The 22,534-nt window shown below is 41.8% G+C and overlaps 1 long non-coding RNA gene across 1 annotated transcript in view; it reads left to right on the top strand.

Moving 5' to 3' along the window:
- The window catches only part of LOC105002617, a 29,131-nt gene extending 14,633 nt beyond the window's left edge, over positions 1-14,498 (top strand). The window contains exon 3 of the long non-coding RNA XR_826994.1: positions 14,373-14,498. This is a non-coding gene — a long non-coding RNA (uncharacterized LOC105002617). The remainder of the gene's footprint in view (positions 1-14,372) is intronic.
- The last annotated feature ends 8,036 nt before the right edge of the window (positions 14,499-22,534 follow it).

Raw genomic sequence — 22,534 nt, 5'->3', positions numbered from 1 at the left:
GTTTCAGCTTTAGCATCATTCCTTCCAAAGAAATCCCAGGGCTGATCTCCTTCAGAATGGACTGGTTGGATCTCCTTGCAGTCCAAGGGACTCTCAAGAGTCTTCTCTAACACCACAGTTCAAAAGCATCTATTCTTTGGCACTCAGCTTTCTTCACAGTCCAACTCTCATATCCATACATGACCACTGGAAAAACCATAACCTTGACTAGACGGACCTTTGTTGGCAAAGTAATGTCTCTGCTTTTGAATATGCTATCTAGGTTGGTCATAACTTTCCTTCCAAGGAGTAAGCGTCTTTTAATTTCATGGCTACAGTCACCATCTGCAGTGATTTTGGAGCCCCCCAAAATAAAGTCTGACACTGTTTCCACTGTTTCCCCATCTATTTCCCATGAAGTGATGGGACCAGATGCCATGATCTTCATTTTCTGAATGTTGAGTTTTAAGCCAACTTTTTCACTCTCCTCTTTCACCTTCAGGCATAGACTTGGATTACTGTGCTATTGAATGGTTTGCCTTGGAAACAAACAGAGATCAATCTGTCATTTTTGAGATTGCATCCAAGTTCTGCATTTCAGAGTCTTTTGCTGACTATGATGGCTACTCCATTTCTTCTAAGGGATTCTTGCCTACAATAGTAGATATAGTGGTCATCTGAGTTAAATTCACCCCATTCCATGTACACTGGTTCCTAAAATGTTGATATTCGCTTTTGCCATCTCTTGTTTGACCACTTCCAATTTGCCTTGATTCATGGACATAACATTCCAGGTTCCTATGCTATATTGCCTTTTACAGCATGAGACTTTACTTCTATCACCAGTCACATCCAGAACTGGGTGTTATTTTTGCTTTGGCTCCATTTCTTTACTCTTTCTGGAGTTATTTCTCTACTGATCTCCAGTAGCATATTGGGCACCTGCCAACCTGGGGAGTTCATCTTTCAGTGTCCTATCTTTCTCCCTTTTCATTCTGTTCATGAGGTTCTCAAGGCAAGAATACTGAATTGATTTGCCATTCCCCCCTCCAGTGGACCACATTTTGTCAGAACTCTCCACCATGTCCCATACATCTTGGGTGGTCCTACACAGCATGGTTCATAGTTTCATTGAGTTAGACAAGGCTGTGGTCCTCTGTAGGCTGTGACCTAAATAAGGACAATCACTTTGGTTTGTTCACTGCTATATCTCTAGTGCCTGGAACTTGACCCTGATCATAGTAGACGAAGAGTTTATATGTGTTAAATCAATGATTAGAAGCTACTGCCACTCATTCTAGTGATTTGAATGAAGATTTATCATGTCTCTATGTATGTGGGAGGGACTAGCTTTATTTCTCTTCTGAACCAACTGATCGGATGTTTTGTAAGTAATGAATCCCACAACTAACTGAAAGAACTCAGTCAAGCTCTCTAGAGAACAAAAGCAGAGAAATGAAAGCTGATGTTTCACCCAGTCACAATGCACAGGACAACTGGCATTTCCTACCTGGGTTCTCATCAAAGCCAAAGGCAACAGACCATTGTTGGGACTGACCATTAACAGAAAATGGTAATGGACCACCAGAGCTAGATCCTTCCGGGGAAATATGGTCCCTGAATTATGAGCAGAAAAAGACTCCATGGAAATCAAAGTCCAGGGTCTCCTGAATTGCAAGGAGATTCTTTGCCATCTGAGCCACCAGGGAAATCCCATAAAAGGGTAGATTTGAAGTAAGAACTATACAGCTGTCTGGATTCTCCCATAACCAAGTTTTGATTTATTTGGTTCACTGATATCGGACACAGGGCACCTTAAAAAGTCTACAGATGATTTTAATGGATGGCCAGAGTAGAGAACCACTATACTAGAGCTTTCTTATGGAATGACCCAACTGACTTAAAGATAGAGCATCCAAAGCATGCTTCCAATTCCTTGGCAGGTGATGCCTACCATTTGGGCTGATTCCACCCTTTGGCTTCCATATTTAGAATGTCCCCAGACTTTCAAACGGAGAAGGAAATGGCACCCCACTCCAGTACTTTTGCCTAGAAAATCCCATGGATGGAGGAGCCTGGTAGGCTGCAGTCCATGGGGTCGCTAGAGTCGGACACGACTGAGCGACTTCACTTTCACTTTTCACTTTCACGCATTGGAGAAGGAAATGGCAACCCACTCCAGTGTTCTTGCCTGGAGAATCCCAGGGACGGGGAAGCGTGGTGGGCTGCCGTCTATGGGGTCGCACAGAGTCGGACACAACTGAAGTGACTTAGCAGCAGCAGCAGCAGACTTTCAAAATAGCTCTGGATATCCGATTCCCAACTGAGGTGGAACATTACTAAATGGATGTTTCTCTTTCACTAGAAGTAAAACAAGGGACAGCTCTTGGGTATTTGCAAAGTTTCCAATGTTCACAGCAGCATAATTTACAATTGATAAGATACGGATGCAGCCTAAGTATTCATCGGGCTTCCCCAGTGGTTCAGTAGTAAAGACCCAGCCTGCAATGTAGGAGATGCAATTAGGGCTGTGGGTTCGATTTCTGGATCAGGAAAGATCCCCTGATGAAGGAAATGGTAACCCACTCCAGTATTGTCTGGGGAATCCCATGGACAGAGGACCCTGGAAGGCTACAGTGCAAAGTGTCACAAAAGAGTCAGCCATGACTTAGTGACTAAACAGCTAAGTATCCATTGATAGATGAATGAATACAGAAGATATGTTGTGCGTGTGTGTATGTATATATATACAATGGAATACTACTTGGCCATAAAAGGAAAGAAATCTTGCCATTTGCAGCAACATGAATGGACTTAGAGGGCATTATGCGAAGGGAAATAAGTCAGACAGTTCAAGCGAAATACCATATGACATCACTTACATGTGGAATAAAAAATAAAAAAACAAACTAGTGAAGATAACAGAAAAGCAGACTCACAGATACAGAGAACAAACTAGTGGTTACCAGTGGGGGGGCAGTATAGGGGTGGGCAGTAAGAAGTATAACCTATTAAGTATAAACTAAGCTACAAGAACATATTGTACAACATGGGGAATATAGCCAATATTTTATAATAATTGTAAATGGAAAGTAACCTTTTAAAAAGAGAAGGTCTTTAGAAAAAATAGCAACACACTTGCATTAGCATTCAGAGAATATCCAACTTACACAGGTTCTTTGTGTGCAAAGTCAACTCCCTAGCTTTTGATTTTCATTAAATATTTCATGTATGTGGGGAATATTGTCAACATTACTAATGGGGTTTCTGTTTAATTTCTTTATATAATTCATCGCCAAATTAACTCCTGGAAAGGCGTTCTGACCAACTGGATGGGACCTCACAGAGAAGGATAGGTTGTTTCTGCTAAGGGAATGATTTCAATCGTGAGAAAACAGAAGCTTGAGAATGTATGGACTTGGTGACGTGGCAGGAAACATTATGGAATGCAGTTAAATGAACGTTCCCAGCACAGAGGCTCCCTGTTTGGGGTTTCTGCATAATGCATCTCCTTGAATCAGACAGGGAGAAGCGCCTCGTGGAAATTACCACCTTTGCTCTGAATGGACTTTCCTCTGCTTGGCTGTCTTGCACTAGACTGTGGAATGACGCTGATCTCAGATGGCATACATCTCAATAGATAGGAAGAGTATAACCCCGCCTCACCCCTTCTCAAATAACCACATATCAGTTCAGAATAAAACACAGTGAAAGGGAATAAACAGGCTCACAGGAAATTGGTAAGATGACAAAAGATGTGCACACAGAGAGACTTTAAATCACGCCGCATGATCCATATCTTCGCCTGACTTCTGCTCTCATCTCTCAGGGAGAAGCCTGGATGCAACACCTGTTCTACCTGTTATTTCTCTAAGGAAATGAGATTTTTGAGGCATAATGGGCTATAAGAAAAGGATGTTTAAGCAAAACTACTTACAACTTTTCAAGTATGTCTAGCTTCTGCTATATAGATAAATGTGGAGGAAACACTAACCAATAAAGGAAAAACATCTTGAAATGAATTGGGGATAAGAGGACTCTCTCTCTCTCTTTTTTTTGATCTTCAAAAAGCTTTCTTTGGTTTGTTTATGGTTTGGGAGAAGTAGCCTTAAGAGGAATGAGGCTTCGATTTCTGGAGATGGGAAGAGTGGTTGAACAGATGATTGAGTTTGTATGTTTGTTTTACTGACATCAGTTTGTTTAGTAACTATTGCTATGGTGACATAAACATAAAATTATTCATGAAAGCTTCTATCATGTTTTGCTTCTCAGAAGCCTTCCATGATTCTTTAGTACCAACAGGAAAAATCCTTGAATTTGGATCCCACCACAATTATGTACCAATTTCCTTTTTTGGTTTTGGTCATCTAGACCTATGCCATGAAAATGTTCCATTTTAGCTTAAGGACTCATGTCCAGGGAGGCCTGATGTGTTGTAGTCCATGGGGTTGCAAAGAGTTGGACTTGACATGACTTAGTGATTGAACAACAATGGTTCATGTCTTGCACTAATAATTAAGAGCACTTTTTGTCAAATCTCAGCTCCCCATATAATAGCAACTTCACCATCTTGGATAAGTTCCTCTGCCTCCTGACCATCCATCCCTTCCTCTGGAAACTGAGAATGATAGTAAGGTGGATCTCATAAAGTCATTGTAAGGAATGCATGCAGATTACCAATAGGCCCAGTCTGTCCAGGGAGAAGGCAATGGCAACCCACTCCAGTACTCTTGCCTGGAAAATCCCATGGACTGAGGACCCTGGTAGGCTGCAGTCCATGGGATCGCTAGGAGTCGGACATGACTGAGCGACTTCACTTTCACTTTTCACTTTCATGCATTGGAGAAGGAAATGGCAACCCACTCCTGTGTTCTTGCCTAGAGAATCCTGGGGACGGGGGAGCCTGGTGGGTTGCCGTCTATGCGGTCTTACAGAGTCGGACACGACTGCAGCGACTTAGCAGCAGCAGCAGCAGTCCAGGTCTAAGAGGCATCCTAGTATGCAGGACTCAGGGCTCAGACAGGAAAGAAAAATGCCCCCCACCCCACTAGGATGAGTTGGTCATTTTACACAATGCATTGCATGTGAAACCTTTAGCACCACGTTTGGCTAGTGTTAGGTAGGTAGAATAGGGAAAAGGAGTCCAAAATGGCGGTGGCTAAATGACAAGGAAGGTCAAAGGAAGGTCCGAGGACCAGAGTGAAGACTTCAGGCAGAACAAACAGCACTCCTGGCTAAGCCCAATTTGCATAGGGCAGGCCCAGGTGGAGGAAAAGACGTATAAAAGGAGGAGCCAAAGTGCTCTCTCTCTCTCTCACTCTCTCTCTCCTGCATGCATGCGCTCTATCGCTCTCTCTCTCCCCTGCCCCCCAACCCCCGCCACGTGCATGCGCGAGCTCTCTCTCTCCTCTCTCTCTCTCACTCTCTCTCTCCAACCCCCCCCCCCCACCCTCTCACTCTCTCTCTCCTCTCTCTCTCTCCCCGCACACTCCTCCACTCTCTTCAAGTCTTTAGGTTGGCATGTCCTCACATTTCGAGGATGGATTCTCCTGCTATCTTCTAAATAAAATAGAGCTGTAACACTGATTTGCCTAAAGAGCTATAACACGGTTTGTCCAAGACCCAAGAGCTGTGACGCGCCAAGGGCTTTGATGTCCGTCGCTCCAATTTTTGTTGTGACAAGACAAAGAACCGAGGAACATACACTCCGGTGAGACTAGCAATCATTATTTATATTTACTTCTTCTTTTCTAGGGCTTCCCTTGCGGCTCAGTTGGTAAAGAATCCTCCTGCAATACAGGAAACCCTGGTTCGATCCCTGGGTTAGGAAGATCCCCTGGAGAAGGGAAAGGCTACCCACTCCACAATTCTGCCCTGGAGAATTCCATGGACGGTATGGTCCATGGGGTTGCAAAGAGTCAGATATGACAGAGACTCACTTTCACTTCTTTTCTAAACATGCCTATATTCCTACTCTCCAAGCCTTTGTCTTATTGACTAAAAAAAGATGTAAAACTTGAGAGTTGTGAGTTAAGTTTTATTTGGGGCAAAATGAGGACTGCAGCCCAGGAGGCAACATCTCAGATAGCTCTCAGAGACTGCTCCAAAGGGGCAGTGGGGGAAAGATAATATATAAGGTTTTGGTGAAGGGGGAGTTCAATACCATGAAGCACTCATTTTACAAAAGGCTTTTTGTTAGTCATGAGGATCTGATATCACCATGAAGGAATTCAGTGCTTCTCTAGATATGAGGAGATGCAAGGATTGAGATCATAAAATCTGTTCCTAGAAACATCGAACTATCTAAAGACCTGTCCCACCAGATTCCCTGGAGCACAAAGAGCCTCACTCCACCCTGAACTCCCTCGGGGGTTGTTGAAGGTCAACAGCTATGGCAGCATGGGGTTCAGTCTCTGCAGAGGCAGATGGCGAATGCCTTTGTTGTTCAGTCATTGGCAATGTTCTTGGTAAGTGTCAATTTGTAGTTGACAGTCCCCTCCTTCCCTCTATAGTCCCATTGTCCTCCACTGGAATCTCTTATTCCCCCTCCTTTTGCTTGTCTAAGTCTTATTCATCTCATTCCCTGATCAGACTGGATACTAGTGAGGGTGGGGCTTGTGTTTCAGACTTGTGTCTCCTGCAGCACTTGGCGAGTGCCTGTCACCTGGTCGAGGGGTGACTGATACATGTTTGTTGGTTTATTAATTAATGTCCACTTTTCACCTTGGGAAAGAATTTACATAGGTAACTCTATCAAATGATCAGAAAACATACTTTTCCTGCAGGTATTTGTTGCCTAAGAAATAAACTCATGCCATGGTGGCAAGATCTCAAGTCAAAGTATAAAGTACTAAAAATTATACTTGCTGTATATTCACTTTCACAATTGTTGTTGAGTTGTTTGAATATTTCCTCAAGGATCACACTTAAAAGGGGCAGGGCGTATCATTCAGAGGAATCAGACTTTCTCTTTAGTTCTTTGTAAAATAGCTCAAGGAGTTTTTGTTGGCATTGCCAGAAGAAATTCTGACACTGCAGGGTCATGCTTTTGTACTCACTGGAATGTTTTAGAATGTTCTTTTTAGAAGAGCTTGTATTTCACTATTTCCTTTGTGTAAATATAACACTTAATTATAAACACAAAGAAACTATTCTCTGAGAACCAAATTGCTTATTAAAAGATTTGAAATGGACTTGAGTTTCGAAAGGAAACAGAAGAAATTGAAGACATGTATCTTTAAACAGTAATTACACAGTTGAAAATCATATACTGGACATAATTTTGCAGATTCAATTTACTTGTCATTAGAGGAAAGATCGAAGCTTAATCTTATAAATTTAAAAGTGTCTGGATGTATTTTTTTTTTCAAAACTTGACTTAAAATGTGATACTTCAAATTGGGGAGTTGTGTTCCTTATTCCATAGCTCAACTGGCAGCTCTTTGGAGAGAGAAGCCCACTTTTATGGTGGCAGTCTCAGAAAAGTTTAAGAGCAAACAATCCTTTTATTTTACTTTTGTCTTGCCATCCATCACAATTGGATCCCTGTGGAATGCCGATTATTCAATTTTCAGAATCATGCTTATTATATTTTTCATCTCATTCCAGAGTTCATTGAATCTGAGACCCAGCCATAATATGCAGAAGCAATTGCTATTGTTTTCTCCCATTAATACAAGCATATGTTATTTTCCTCTGTTCCAATTCTTAAAATAAAATTTGCATTAATAAGATCTCCAAAACTGAATCCAGAATGACTGACAGGCTCTGAATCTGATTTAGAGGGCTGATAATTCTTATCAGGTCAGGCTTAGGGGAAGAAGGGTTTAAGGTCATCATGGTCTTTGTCCCTTTAGGGCAAAACAACCAGGTCAAACAGCCTTGCAAGGATGCTTTAATACCAAATCTTTCCTCAAAGGAGGCAGGTAGCTACAGGCTCCCTGGTCCCAGAAATCTTGATTACAGAATCTGTAGTAATCATCAGCCACAGAAGATCTAAATACCAGGGCCTTCTATGATCTGGAAACTCTCCCATCTCCTAGGCCATTCCCATCTCTGTCCAGCCACATACACTTGCATGCATGCTCTATTTCAAGATAAAGAGGTAAAGCAAAGCAAATCAAACAAAAAAACAAAAAAAACAAAAACAAGAAAACCCCACATAATAAAAAAACAAATTTTTGGTACGCTGAATTAAACACATTTTGTGTAACTGACACATTTTTTAATAACATATGGCAGGACTGAGTATTCGACTGATAGCAAAAAGGTATTACAGATTAGTGGTTAAGAATATAGGCTTTAGCACCATTTACAAGAGCCAGGATAATGGAAGCAACCTAGCTGTCAATCTGTAGACAGATGAATGCATAAAGGAGTTGTGGTACATATACACAATGGAATATTACTCAGTCATAAAAAAGAATGAATTTGAGTTGATTATAGTGAGATGGATGATCCTAGAGCCTGTTATACAGAGTGCAGTAAATCAGAAAAAGAAAAATAAGTATCACATATTAACATATATATATGAAATCCAGAAAAACAGTACTGATGAACCTATTTGCAGGGCAGGAATAGAGACACAGACAGAGAAAACAGACTGTGGACACAGTGGGGGAAGGAGAGGGTGGGACGAATTGAGAGAGCCGTGCTGACATTTATGTCACATATACACATATACGCTACTGACACTTATACACTACCCTGTGTAAAATTAGACAGCTAGTGAGAAGCTTTATATAAAACAGGGAGCTCAGCTGGGTGCTCTGTGATGACCTAGAGATAGGGGTTATGGGAAGGAGGCTCAAGAGAGAAGGGAAATATGCACACTTATAGCTGATTCACATTGCTGTACAGCAGAAACTAACACCATGTAAAGCAATTACCCTTCAATAAAAATTTTTTGAAAGAGAATATGGGCTTTACAATTGGACAAACCTGGTTTTTAGACCAGGGCCTGCCACTAATTAGGTCAGTGGTCTCGTGAACTAAGAAGACGTAGTCTCTGCATTTAAAGATTGAAGCTCATTGCACATTTCTGCCATTGCTTTTTTAAAAATCATTATTTTAAAAAGAATTTATAGCTTTTCAAAATTATTTCTTAAAGTGGTAACTAATTACCTTTAACGAACTCTATGCAACTATTATTTTCATTTTTGCCTCCTCTTTCAATTTGTATTCATCTACATAGTCATACTGATATGGTTGCAATCACAATTCCCATATTATTTTCTCACTTTATACTTTAGTTTAAACATCTTCCATGTATCCAAATCTTTCTAATTATCATTTCAATGAATGAATTATCTTTCATCATGGTTCATACACCATAATTTACTTAACAATTTCCAGAGTGCTGCACATAGACATTGCTTCCAATTTTTTTCTTGCTGGTATTGATAATGCTGTTAATTAACATGCTTATGCGTACTGCTTTTTTCCCCCTCTAATGAGTTATTGACTCTTACGGGAGGAAAAGGAGCCATCATATGTTTTGAAACTGACTGCTGGAGTCCATGAAACAATATTTACATCCTTTGAAATATGGCTATGTGTAAGCTGCAGAGTTCTCTCTGGCTTCCAGCTAGAAAGGAAGACTTGGGACCCAGTTTTTATCTGCTGTCCCTTTTGGAGAGACCTGTGAAAACTGTCCAGTGGCACTTGCTGTTCAGTTGCTAAGTCGTGCCCGACTCTTCATGACTCCATGAACTGCAGCACCAGGCTTCCTTATCCTTCACTATCTCCCACAGTTTGCTCAAAATGTCCATTGAGTCGGTGATGCCATCCGACCATCTCATCCTCAGTGCACAGTGGCACTTGGGCAAGCCCATATATTAGCGTTCCTCTTTATTTTCTTTTAAACATTGTTACAGGAGTTTGAGGGCAAAGTAGCTAGCTTTCATATAATTAAGTCCTTATAATGCCAGATTCTGGAGGCAAGATAGAGTGACCCCCCCTTTCCCACATCAATCCTTTACAAGCCAGTGTTTTCCTATAATAGTGCTGCTTAAATAACCACCCATTCAATTTAAAACTCAATTGCAAACCAGAGAGCGCCATTTCTGTTTAAATGCAGAACATCAGGCAGCAAATAGGACACCAAATCAGAAAGGACTATGAACAACTTCAACCGCATTTAGAAACATCATTTTTAACACTGTGGCAAGTGTTGCCAATTTCAGGCCCAGGGTAGATAAGTCCTTAAAGTCTGTATTGTTTTAAACTAAACTTCATAAAGGGTTCAATGGTTTTCATCTTTTACGGGAAATGAGAGTTATTACAAATGCAAAAAAATTCAATTTAAATTAAATTTCAGCCACACCTGCAATAATGCTTTAAAAGGGAAGATGGAGTCTGATGCTATTTACCAAAGACATCACCAGGCTTGGGCAACTGAGCAAGTACAGCCTGAAAATGTCTCACGAAACACAATTTAGGTCATTTTTATTCATTGTGCTATGCAGAGTCACAGACTTCAGAAAAACACACTAATAAAACATCATACTCTGCTTAATGGTCTCCCCTCATTCGGCACCATAATGATAAATGAAATGCCATTAGCATAAGGCAAGTCCATTTCTTGTAGTCTGTGGAGCCCAGGACTGTGACAGAATTGGAATGCAGAGAATTGATTGTTCACAGTTCAAAGAAAAAATGTACTGTGTTTCCTAACTCCATGCCGAAGCCTACACTGAAGTCCAAGCTCTGAGAAGGCTCGTGATCCCCAGTCTGTGAACACGGAGCGCTCAGACTGAGGTACGTGGACTGGAATGTTGCTTCAGAAGATTTTTTCCAAAAGTAGCATTTGAGAAAGACCAGAAAAGCAGAAAGCTGGATGCTTCCAATAGCCTCTCCCTTGCTCTGCAAGGATCCCTTATTCAGTTATTCTAAAAACATCTTCAGTTACGTTCCATTCTTACCATGGGCCATGTACTCTGCTGAGCCCTGGCAATACAGATAGATAAAAGATAGACAAGATTCTGCTCTCCTGGAGCTTACATCCTAATGAGAAAGACATTAGGATAAACAAGTTTAAAATGACACTTTTAAAATACTTTTCACTGCCTGGAATTATTTAGCAAGATAAGGGAGAGCGACTTCACTTTGACTTTTCACTTTCATGCATTGGAGAAGGAAATGGCAACCCACTCCAGTGTTCTTGCCTGGAGAATCCCAGGGATGGGGGAGCCTGGTGGGCTGCCGTCTATGGGGTCGAACAGAGTCGGACACAACTGAAGCAACTTAGCAGCAGCAGGTTTATTAGATTTACCAAATAAAAATATAGGATACCAGTCAAATTTGAATTTCAGATAAACAGAAAAATTTTTTCAGTAAAAGTATATCCCAAATATTGCATGGGATATACTTGCACTAAAAATGATTCATTATCTATCTGAAATTTTAATTTAACTAAGCATCTTATATTTTATCTGGTAACCCACAGAGTGGGTAGTGAGTGAGTGCAACATGAAATAGGATTGTCTGGGAAAGTCTGTCTTCCAAGACCTTTTCAAGTTGGGAGCGACTTGCATTTTAAATGTCTGTGTGATAATAACAAATAACAAACCAGATATAGAACTTGCTTGTGTCAGGCACTGCTCTAGGTATTTACATATTATTACCTTAGCTAATTTTCACACCACCATTTAACAGATAAGAAAACTGAGGAACAGACAGGGTAACCAACTCACCCAAAATCACTTTAGTAAGTCCACCATTGAGAGCATGTCTTTCTTTCTTTTTGTGACAATTTAGCTATAATGCTATTGTCTCTGAAAAATTTTTTAGTATAGTTGATTATAGTATTATGTAAGTTTCCGGTATGCAACATAGTGATTCATGATTTTTAAACTCTATATATACTCATTATAAAGTACTGGCTATAGTGCCTATGCTGTGCAATAATACATCCTTATAACTTGTTTATTTTATACATAATAGATTGCACTTTATCTGCTACCACCAACCTTTCCTACCCTTGCCACTGTCCCCACTGGTAACCATTAGTTTGTGAATCTGATTCCTTTCTGCTATATTCACTAGTTTATTTTATCTTTTAGGTTCCACATATAAGTTATGTCACACAGTATTTGTCTTTCTCTCCCTGACTTATTTCACTAAGCCTAATAGCCTTAAAGTTCATATATAGGTCATTCATATATATGTCATATGTCCATTCATCTGTTGCTGGGCACTTCTATATATTGGCTATTGTAAATAATGCTCCTATGAACATGGGGTGTGTGGATCTTTAAAAAATTAGTGTTTTCTTTTTCTGTGGATATATACCCAGGAGTAGTATTGCTATATCTTTTGAGTGTTTTATTTTTAGTTTTTTGAAGAACCTCCATACTGTTTTCCACAGTGGTTGTACCAATTTACATTCCCACCAACAGAAGTCGCCCTTTCTTTCACATTCTCACTGACAATTGTGATCTTTTTGATGATGGCCATCCTGACAAATGTAAGATATTATGTGGTTTTGATTTGCATATCTCTGATTTTTTTTTTTTTTTTTGAGTATGTAATCACTCAGTCATATATGACTGTTGGTGATTTTTTGGACTGTAGCCCTTCAAGCTCCTCTGTCCATAGGACCTTTCAGGCAAGAATACTGGAGCAGGTTGCCATTTTCCTCTTCCAGGGCATCTTTCAGACCGAGGGGTTGAGCCCACATCTCCTGTGTCTCCTGCATTGCTGGCAGATTCTTTACGGGCTGAGCCATCAGGGAAGCCCTACTCTCTGATGATTAGTGATGTCAAACTTTTTCATATACTTGTAGGTCATTTGTAAGTCTTCATCACAAAAATGTCTGTGCAGGTCTTCTGCCCATTTTTTAATCTGGTGTTTGTTTTTTGGATGTTGAGTTGTATGAGCTGTTTATGTATTTTTGATATTTATCAGTCATATCATTTGTGAATATTTTTTCCCTTCAGTAAGTAGTCTTTTTGCTTTGTCAATCATTTCCTTGGTTGTGCAAGAGCTTTCAGTTTAATTAGGTCCCTCTTGCTTATTTTTGCTTTTGTTTCTTTTTTGCCTTAGAAGGCAGATCCAAAAAAATTATGCTACAATTCATGTCAAGGAGTGTTCTGCCTATCTTTTCTTTTAAGGTATTTATGTTTTCTGGGCTTATATTTAGGCCTTTAATCCATTTTGAATTTATTTTTATATAGGGTATTAGAAAACATTTTAGGAATTAACCTGCCTAATGAGGTATAATACCTATACTTGGAAAACTATAAGACACTGATGAAAGAAACCGAAGATGACACAAAGAGATGGAAAGATATACTGTACTCTTGCACTGGAAGAATTCATACTGTTAAAATAACCATATTACCCAAGGCATATTACAGATTCAATGCAATCTCTATCATAATACCAATGTTATTTTTCACAGAAGTAGAACAAATAATTTCAAAATTTATATGGAAATACGTGTATGCATGAGGCTTTCCATATGGCACTAGTGGTAAAAAATCTGCCTGCAATACAGGGACATAAGAGATTCAGGTTTGATCCCTGGATCAGGAAGATCCCCTGGAGGAGGGCATGGCAACACACTCCAGTGTTCTTGCCTGGAGAAGCCCATGGACAGGGGAGCCTGGTGGGCTACAGTCCATAGCATCGTAAAGAATTGAACATTGTGTCGCTTCAGTCATGTTTGACTCTTTCCAACCCAATGGACAGTATCCCATCAGGCTCCTCTGTCCATGGGATTCTCCAGGCAAGAATACTGGCGTGGGTTGCCATGCCTTCCTCCTGGTGAATCTTCCTTACCCAGGGATTGAACATACAACTCCTGCTTTGCAGGTGGATTCTTTACCACTGAGTCTTCAGGGAAGCCCGTGTAGAAAAACAAATGACTCCAAATAGGCAAAACAATCTTGAGGGAAAAAATAGAGCTGGAAGTATCAGACTCCCTGACTTCAGACTATCCTTCAAAGCTACAGTAAGCAAAGCTATGATACCAGCAAAAAGCAGACATGCAGATCAATGGAACAAAATAGAAAGCCTAGAAATAGAGTAACACATTTATCATCAATTAATCTGTGACAAAGGAGGCAAGAATATACAATGGATAAAAAGACAGTCTCTTTAATCAGCGGTGCTGGGAAAAACTAGACAGCTACATGTAAAAGAATGAAATTGGAAACATTTAATTTTACTGATATCATGGAGGTTTCTCAAGACACTCTGTCATTCTGGCCAGCTGAGGAAGAGACTGTCTTCTCCCCTATCAATATACTCTTCCAACTCCTGCTGCTGACATGTATGGGGTTATTTAACAAACTAATGCATTTTTATTTAAAGTCACTTTCATACACATTTTTCTTGGAATGCCATCTAAATCCTATGAATTAAATGTTATCATTTTCTTCATTTTACAGATGAAGAAGCTAAGGCTTGGAGAAGTTAAGTCACATACATGATCGTGATCCTGTGCTAGTATAATAGGCAACAGAACAAACTCTTGACCACAGATCTGTAAGATCATCCTCCTAGCATCAAGCCTGCATCTAGTAGGTACTCAATAAATACATGTTGAATTGCATTGAATATAGTGTACTTGTGGTGTAAACACCTAATAATTAGCTTTTTCTATTGTAATGTAAGTGCCTGATATCAAGCCTTTGATTGCTAAGCAACCACTCAAAGACATCCATCTGGAAAAAATATATTTGCATCTATACAACTAAATAAAAAGCCAAGCTGCCCCATCTCTGAAGTTCCCCTTTTAGAGACCTACATAAGTGACCTTTTGACCACCTGCTTTTCCCTTCCTGTGCTTCAATTCCCACTCTCACATTTTAAATTCACCAACAGAGTGAACACACAAAATCCTAGGCACCCCACCTTTGACTTCAATAAAAGTAGGACCACAGGTCCACACCTTTTCTCTCTCTACCTACAACCTCCCTGTGTGGCCCTGGGCATGTCATGTACCCTCCAGGCCTAGAAAACCTTATCTTTTCAAAGTTTCCCAATGGTTGTTGCTGAGCTGTATCTTACAATCATAATAAGATCCACAAAGGCTGGTCTAGCCACAATGCTGGCTCTGGCTGGAGAAGGGTCTTTAGGGGCTCCCTCAAGTAGTATGGAGCCCTGGTGAGCACCCACAGGCATTTCTAGCTGATTGCATCACTTATCAATAGGCTGTTACTGTTGTTCAATTGCTAAGTCGTGTCTGACTCTTTGCAACTCCATGAGCTGCAGCACACCAGGCTCCTTTGTCCCCCTCCACTATCTCCCAGAGTTTGATCAAGTTCATGCCATCGAGTTGGTGATGCTACCTAACCATCTCATCCTCTGCCTCCCTCTTCTTTTGCCTTCAATCTTTCCCAACATCAAGTTCTTTTCCAATGAGTCGTCTTTTTGCATCAGGATGAGACTGACATAAAAGAGTGCTTTAACAGCCCTTCACTGGGTGTTTTCTTTGCAGAGAAGCTGGGTATTTCTTTGCAGAGAATCTGGTGTTGGCCCCGTGAAGACCAGTTGCTCAAATGAGTTCACAAACTCAGGTGCAGGTGGTCCAGAGGGCTGCATGCCCAGACCTCCCACAGAGGTTTAAACATGTTAGCCAGGGCAGAAGTGTTACTGTTACTAGTTTTATAACTATATGAATAATGTAAGCCCTTGCCCTTTCTCAACCAAATCACTTGAGGACTGTGAAGTATAATGCCAAGAAAATCACCCAGATGCGAGCCTGGATTTATATCCATCATTAGCCCAGCTCCTAAGGCGATGAGATGTGTGATGATGGTGGTCTTCTCCCGTTTGCCTCCACAGACGTCAGCCTTGGTCTCACGTGGGATGGGTTAGCTTTTTGGTCATTGAGAAAAATGCACCTGATTTGTGTGGCCTTTCTGGGTAGACGTGTTTTTTCCTTTTGCAGAAGAGCCATCTTCATTGCTTCCATACTGGATTGATTTCTGGCCTCTGTGATTTCAGCAGCCCAAGGAGGTCTTCTCCCCTGAGGAACAGTACTGTAATTATCCAGATTCCAGATGAATGAAGAGGCTGAGGGACGTTTGTAGAACGGGTTGGGGCAGAAGGTAAGGCCCAGGGCCTTTAGAGGATGAGTGATAGAAAGTCATGAACAGTGAGATGGTGTTGAAAATCCAAAGTCCCCATCTTTGCCGGCTCCCCCTCTGCCTACCTGTTCTCTGCATCCTATGGGTTGAATTGCAATGTGTGGTATACTTTAAGAATCACAGTAACAATTGGTTTCTCTTGCACAGATCCTGTTCTATCAACCACAAAAGCTCTGGGGTGAGCAGGGTTGGGGTGCTGAGCCCACAACCACATGAGATGAAGATTCCGAAGGACAGGACCTTTCAGCAAGCAAACCGCAGACAAGGCTCAAAGGTAAGTACTCGAACTCCCGGTTCAGTGCTATTCATTTCTACGTCGAAAAGGTGAGTATGGTTTGTATACATGTGCCGATTGTCTCAAGTCACACACTCAGTCTGCACTACAGAGACACCGGGCTCTCCTCACAGGCATGTTCATCTCCCCTTCAGGAGTTCTCTGTGCAAAGGGCACCAGGCTCTCACCCCAAATCAGGCCCCCGTTTCTAGCTCCCAGCCCCACTCATGGACTTTGAAGCTGTTTTGGTGCCTCCATTCCAGACAGTTTGGTCAACCAGCCCTGGGTGGCAATCTTCGCTGAATCTTTCCTGGAGAGAAATTCCCCACCCATGTTCTAATCTATAGTGCATCAGACACCACTTTTCTGCAGGGATGGTGGACAGAAATGCCAGATGCTTGATGAGCGATGGGCATCTCTTATAAAAGATAAAGGATGATGGCTGGATCTGCTTTGAATAAGTGTTTCCTATTGATTTAGAAGAGGCTTCTGAGGTGGCTCAGTGGTAAAGAATCCAACTGCCAGTGCAGGAGATGCAGGTTCGATCCCTGGCTCGGGAAGATCCCCTGGAGGAGGAAGTGGGAACCCACTCCAGTATTCTCACCTGGAGAAACCCACAGGCAGAGAAGCCTGGCAGGCTGCAGTCCATGGGGTTGCAAAGTGTTGGACACGCTCAGCGACTAAGCACGCGTAAGTGTTAGTTTAGAAAAGCAGCAGTGAAGGGGGGACTTCCCTGGTGGTCCAGGGGCTGAGACTCTGCACTCCTAATGCAAGGTCCAGGGTTTGATCCCTAGTCAAGGAACTAGATCCCACATGCTGCAACTGAGCTCATATGCTGCGACTAAAGGCCTCACATGCCGCAACGAAGATCGAGATCCCACGTGCTGCAACAAAGACCCGGCACAGCCTAAATAAATAAATAAATAAATACTTTTTAAAAAAAGGAAAAGGAAAAAAAAAGCAGCAGGGGCTGAAAATGCAAATATTTGGGGTGTGATCAATAAACCTCTGAAGAAAAAAGGAGGCTAAGGCTTGAGGTCATATCCAGGCATTTATCACAAACATGCAATGTCAAGTAAGACTGCATTAACTGCTGAGGGCAGAGGGAGGGAAAAAGCAATGAATCATGACTATGAGGGTAGAAAAAGCATTCGCTTTAGAGTAGCAGAGTCTAAGGTTTGAGTTGAGGCTCTGTGGCACATTGGCTATCATTCAAGTCACTTGAAAAAAACAATCCGGAAGAACTGATGTTGAAGCTGATGCTCCAAAACTTTGGTTGCCTGATGTGAAGAGCTGACTCATTGGAAAAGACCCTGTTTCTGGGAAAGATTGAGGGCAGGAGGAGAAGGAGGTGACAGAGGGTGAGATGGTAGGATGGCATCACTGATTCAGTGAACATGAGTTTGAGCAAACTCTGGGAGATAATGAAGGCAAGCCTGGTGTGCTGCAGTCCATGGGGTCACAGAGGGTCAGAAATGACTGAGCAACTGAACAGCAACAACAACAAGTCAACTGACCTTTCTTGGTTTATTCTTGTTTTACAGATAATTGTTATGAATCACTCAACAAATACATTGAGCATCCATAACGTGCCAAACTCTGCTCCAAGAAGTGAAATACAGAGAAGATACCTCCTTCAGAGAGCTTCTATTCTAGGCAGGAGAGACAGACTAAAGAAACACAGGAAATAATCAGACATTGATGGGATACTAAAGTTAAAAAGCTGATGTGATAGAGAACGGCTGAGAGGAGCTTGGGTTATATTGGTCAAGAAAGGCTTTTCTGAAGAGCTGACATTAAGAAAGCTTCTAGTCATGCTGAGAGCTATGGAGTAGGTGCTAGGCAGAGTCCACAGCTAATGCAAAAGCCCTGAAGCCCTGGGGCTTCAGAAGGGGGTGTGGGGCAGGGGGCGGCACAAGCAGGACGTTGGAACATGAGGTCAGAGCAAGGGGTTTGGACTAGATTCTAAATGTGAGGGGAGCTGTTGGAGTGTCTTGACTAGGAGAGTAACCTGATCTCATTTGCGTTTTTTAAAAGATCTCTCTGACCCCTGTGTGGACAACAGATCAGAAGAAGCAGAGAGCCTGGCTGGGAGGCGACTGCAAGGTGACTTGGTTGTGATTGTGAAGACAGATGGACAGATCATGTTTTGAAGGTGAAGTCCCCAGGTCATGCTGATGGATTGCGTGTGATGGCTGAAGGCAGAGAAATCAAAGATGGAATCTGAGGTTTCTTTTCAGTTTAAACAATCGACAGTTGACAATTTCATGTGTTGAGGAGGAACCAAAATAATGTATGTAAAAGCCGTCCTGAGAATGTGTGACATAGTGCCTCAGTTAATATGGACTGAGTGAGTGGGGTGAGTATTGGGGTAGGGAGGAGACTAGACAAACCTGAAAGGAAAAGGTACCCAGGTGCATGAAAATACATGGAGAGATGCTGCCTTCAGCTAGCTGAAGATGTCCACTTATTTCTGCAGCCTGGCTTGATTCCCTGCAGCACAGGACACTGGGCAAAATTCTATGGGGAATCAGGAGATGCCCTAATCAGTGAAAAGCAGGACAGGCAGGGGGATTTCTGGAGCTAAGGGTGCAGTGGAACATAGCTATGCACATAAATAATGTCAGGTGGAGGTTTTTCCAGTACAAAGCAGACATCTGCCCCTGTACGGCCAACTCCACACCCTTTTAGTGGGGACAGAAAAATGCTGAGTTCCAAATGGAAGAGAGCAGTCACGTGACTCTGGCTTATAGCTCTAGGTCCTTTTTTCATCTTTACCCTGCTTTGAGATGCAATAGAGCTGTCAGTGGGGGCAGATTAGAATCAGGGGCTGGACTCATCTGGAGAGACTGACTTTCCAGTCCCAGCTCAGCTCTGTGCTGGGCAAAAGTAGTAGATGTTTACGTCTTTTCTCACATTTAATCTTCACCACAACACTGTGAGATTGTTATTCCCATTTTATTAATAAATGCTCTAAGCCTCAGAGAGGTCAGCTCATTTATCCAAGTTCACACAGCTTGAGTGCGTGGTTTCTGCTCTCATGGAGTTTAGAGCAGATCATCCTGTCTCATTCCTTATTGAATCCCCACTGGCTTACACACAGCAGGGGCTCAGTGAACATTTGTTGATTGGATAAATAGTGGCCCCAAAGCTGGTGTTTAATCACAAAGCCACACTGTTCCCTTTGAAGTGTAGATCGAAAAACTGCCTTCACCCCAAGTTTCTCTCTGTGGTAATGAGATAAAATCTGCTCTCTAGAAATCCAGTGCACAAGTCTTAGGAAACTTTGGAAAGACAGCATACCTTGGGGCTCATTCTCACTGGCCCCACCAAGTGAGTCACCCTGGAGTGACGAGGTCTTATGAGAAAGGCAGGCTGGGCTCCCTAGTTCCCCGAACTCACCAGGGGATTGGCACCTACAGTCCTCGTGTTTGTATTTGGATTACATTTGATGGCACACTGAATTGGTGACTAATTACAGCATGCCCAAATAAGGTACTTTAATTATAGCTTCTTTAATTCCAAGGAGAGCTCCGCTTGGAAAACAGAGGGACAAATTGGATGCAGATCTGCTTGTTCTGATACCTAAGCATGGCTTGGAAAATGAATTACCAGGCAAGTCAGTGGTTCTTTCCATTAGCTCTTCATAAGACATTGCTTCGTAACTGCCTGCTGGGGAAGCCTCCCAAGGGAGGGGCTTTGCAGTCTTCGCAGTCTGATTACCAGAGTTGGTGGCCTGGCCAACCCTGGGGACATATGTGGGTGTTCCAGGAGGCTGACTTCTGGCCTGGGTTCAGCCTCCTGTTTCTTCTCTCTGGGAACATTTACCCAGCTGTCATGGACATTTTAGGAGGACTTTGCTCAGTCAGCTTAAAAGGCGGACTCTGATGTCTTCTGTTGGAAATCATTTACTTATCTCCGTTACCTCTTGAACTGTATAAATCCAATTCAGAGCTTTTTAAAAATTTATTTTCAAAATTTTTAATTGGAAGATAATTGCTTTACAATATTGCATTAGTTTCTGCCCACCACGAATTAGCCATAGGTATACATATGTGGAGAAGGCAATGGCACCCCACTCCAGTACTCTTGCCTGGAAAATCCCATGGATAGAGGAGCCTGGTAGGCTGTAGTCCATGGGGTCACTAAGAGTCGGACATGACAGAGCGACTTCCCTTTCACTTTTCACTTTCATGCATTGGAGAAGGAAATGGCAACCCACTCCAGTGTTCTTGCCTGGAGAATCCCAGGGACGGGGGAGCCTGGTAGGCTGCCGTCTATAGGGTCGCACAGAGTCGGACACGACTGAAGCGACTTAGCAGCAGCAGCAGCAGCATACATATGTCTCCTCCCTCTTGAACCTCCCTCCCACCTTCCACCCCATCCCACCCCTCTAGGTTGTCACAGAGCTCTAGGTTTGAGCTTCCTGTATCATATGGCAAATTCCCACTGGTTATCTATTTTACATATGATAGTGTATATATGTAATGTTACTTTTTCAATTTGTCTCTCCCTTTCCTTCCCCCATTGTGTCTAAAAGTCTATTCTCTATGCTAGACTACAAATGCTGTAAGGAAAACTAGGTCAGTTTGATGGTTCAAGGTAAATGTTGGTAAGTATATATTTAAATCACTTTTAATTCTTCCTACAAGATGAATTTGGAAAGGCCAATATTTTAGTCACTTCTTTTTTCTTTCTCCCACAGTAGCCTTAAGACCTAAAATCGGTTAATTTTAGATTTTCATTGAAGACAAAAAGTCATTCCATAGCCCCAGCTCCTTCTTGTCCCATGCTCTTTCTTCCAAAGCAGAATTATTTGGAGTTCTCTTAGGTCTTTTCTACCTGTCACTATGACTGTGATACCAATGATGAGAAAACCTTGGTATGTACCACGACTACAGTGTCAGACAGGTTCATGTAAGTGATCTCACTGACTCCTTATAGCCAGCTCTGAAAGGCACACAAGGCAGCTATTGATACTCTTCTATTGCAGCTGAGCTCAGAGAGGTGAAATCACAGCCCTATCAACTAGTTTAAGACAGGGTTTGCAAGATCGGATGCCATCCCCAGATTTTTTACTGCTATACCAGTCAACACCTTGGTTTGAAAACAGCACGTTGTTTCGTAGCAGCCCACAGTGTGTGTGCCTCAAGCCAATATTCATAGAAGGCCTCCAGCTAATTCTTCGTGTTTAGGTTAAGTTAGAAACCTAGGCCAATTTAAATGAACAAATATCTAAGTGCCTTATGTGTGTCTAGCCTGGCTATATGGTGGCATTCAGGGTTCAGAGAGTAGAATGCATATCACCTATGGATTTAGATTCTGGACGGACCTGACTCAAATCACAGCTCTTCTGGGGACTTTGCACAAGCTACTTAAACATTCAAAACCTTACTATTAAATGAGATAATGTAAAGTGGCCTGAACCTTGAAAGTGCTTAATTTATGGTAGCAATGTTTTATGTACATCATCTCTTTCATCCTTACAGCACTCTTTATGCAGTTAATACTATTCTCATCCCCACTTTATAGACTGATAAGCTGAATTGATTGGCCAATGGTTATACCACTGCATTTTGCCTCCAAACACAGCTGGGGCTGTTGAGGCTTCTTGTGATTAAGACAGGGGCTGTCCTCCTGTGCTTTTTATAGGTGTACAACTCTGTGGCGTGATTTGGGCTAGAGAGAGGGATCTTCGACATTGAGACTCATTCCTGTCCAATTAAAGTATACTGTTGGGAATAGAGGGTGAAGGAAAAGAGCAATATTTGCCACATTCACTTACTCCTATTTACCAAAAGCATGCTGATGCTGGTACAATTGGTCCGTCATACCTGCAGGGTTCTGAACCCATGGATTCAATGAACCGTGGATTGAAAATATTAAAAAACAAAAGTCCAGAAAGTTCCAAAAAGCAGAACTTGAATTTGCTGCATGTTGGCAACTATTTACATAGTATTTACATTGTATTTACAATTATTTACATAGCATTTACATTGTATTAGGTATTATAAGTAATCAAGGGATAAAGTATATTTTAGGTTATATGCAAATGCTAGACTTTTTATATAAGAGACTTGAACATCAACAGATTTTGGTGTCTGGGCTGGGTCCTGGGACCTGTCCCCCATGGCTGTGGAGGGAAGACTGTATAATGATTAAAATACAGATTCACTTGAAAACA

Source organism: Bison bison, unplaced genomic scaffold (assembly GCF_000754665.1).
Source record: "Bison bison bison isolate TAMUID 2011002044 unplaced genomic scaffold, Bison_UMD1.0 scf7180017864456, whole genome shotgun sequence".
NCBI classification, from domain to species: Eukaryota; Metazoa; Chordata; class Mammalia; order Artiodactyla; family Bovidae; genus Bison; species Bison bison.
Note: the sequence above shows the minus strand (reverse complement) of the source record. Positions and strands in the feature narration are given on the sequence as shown.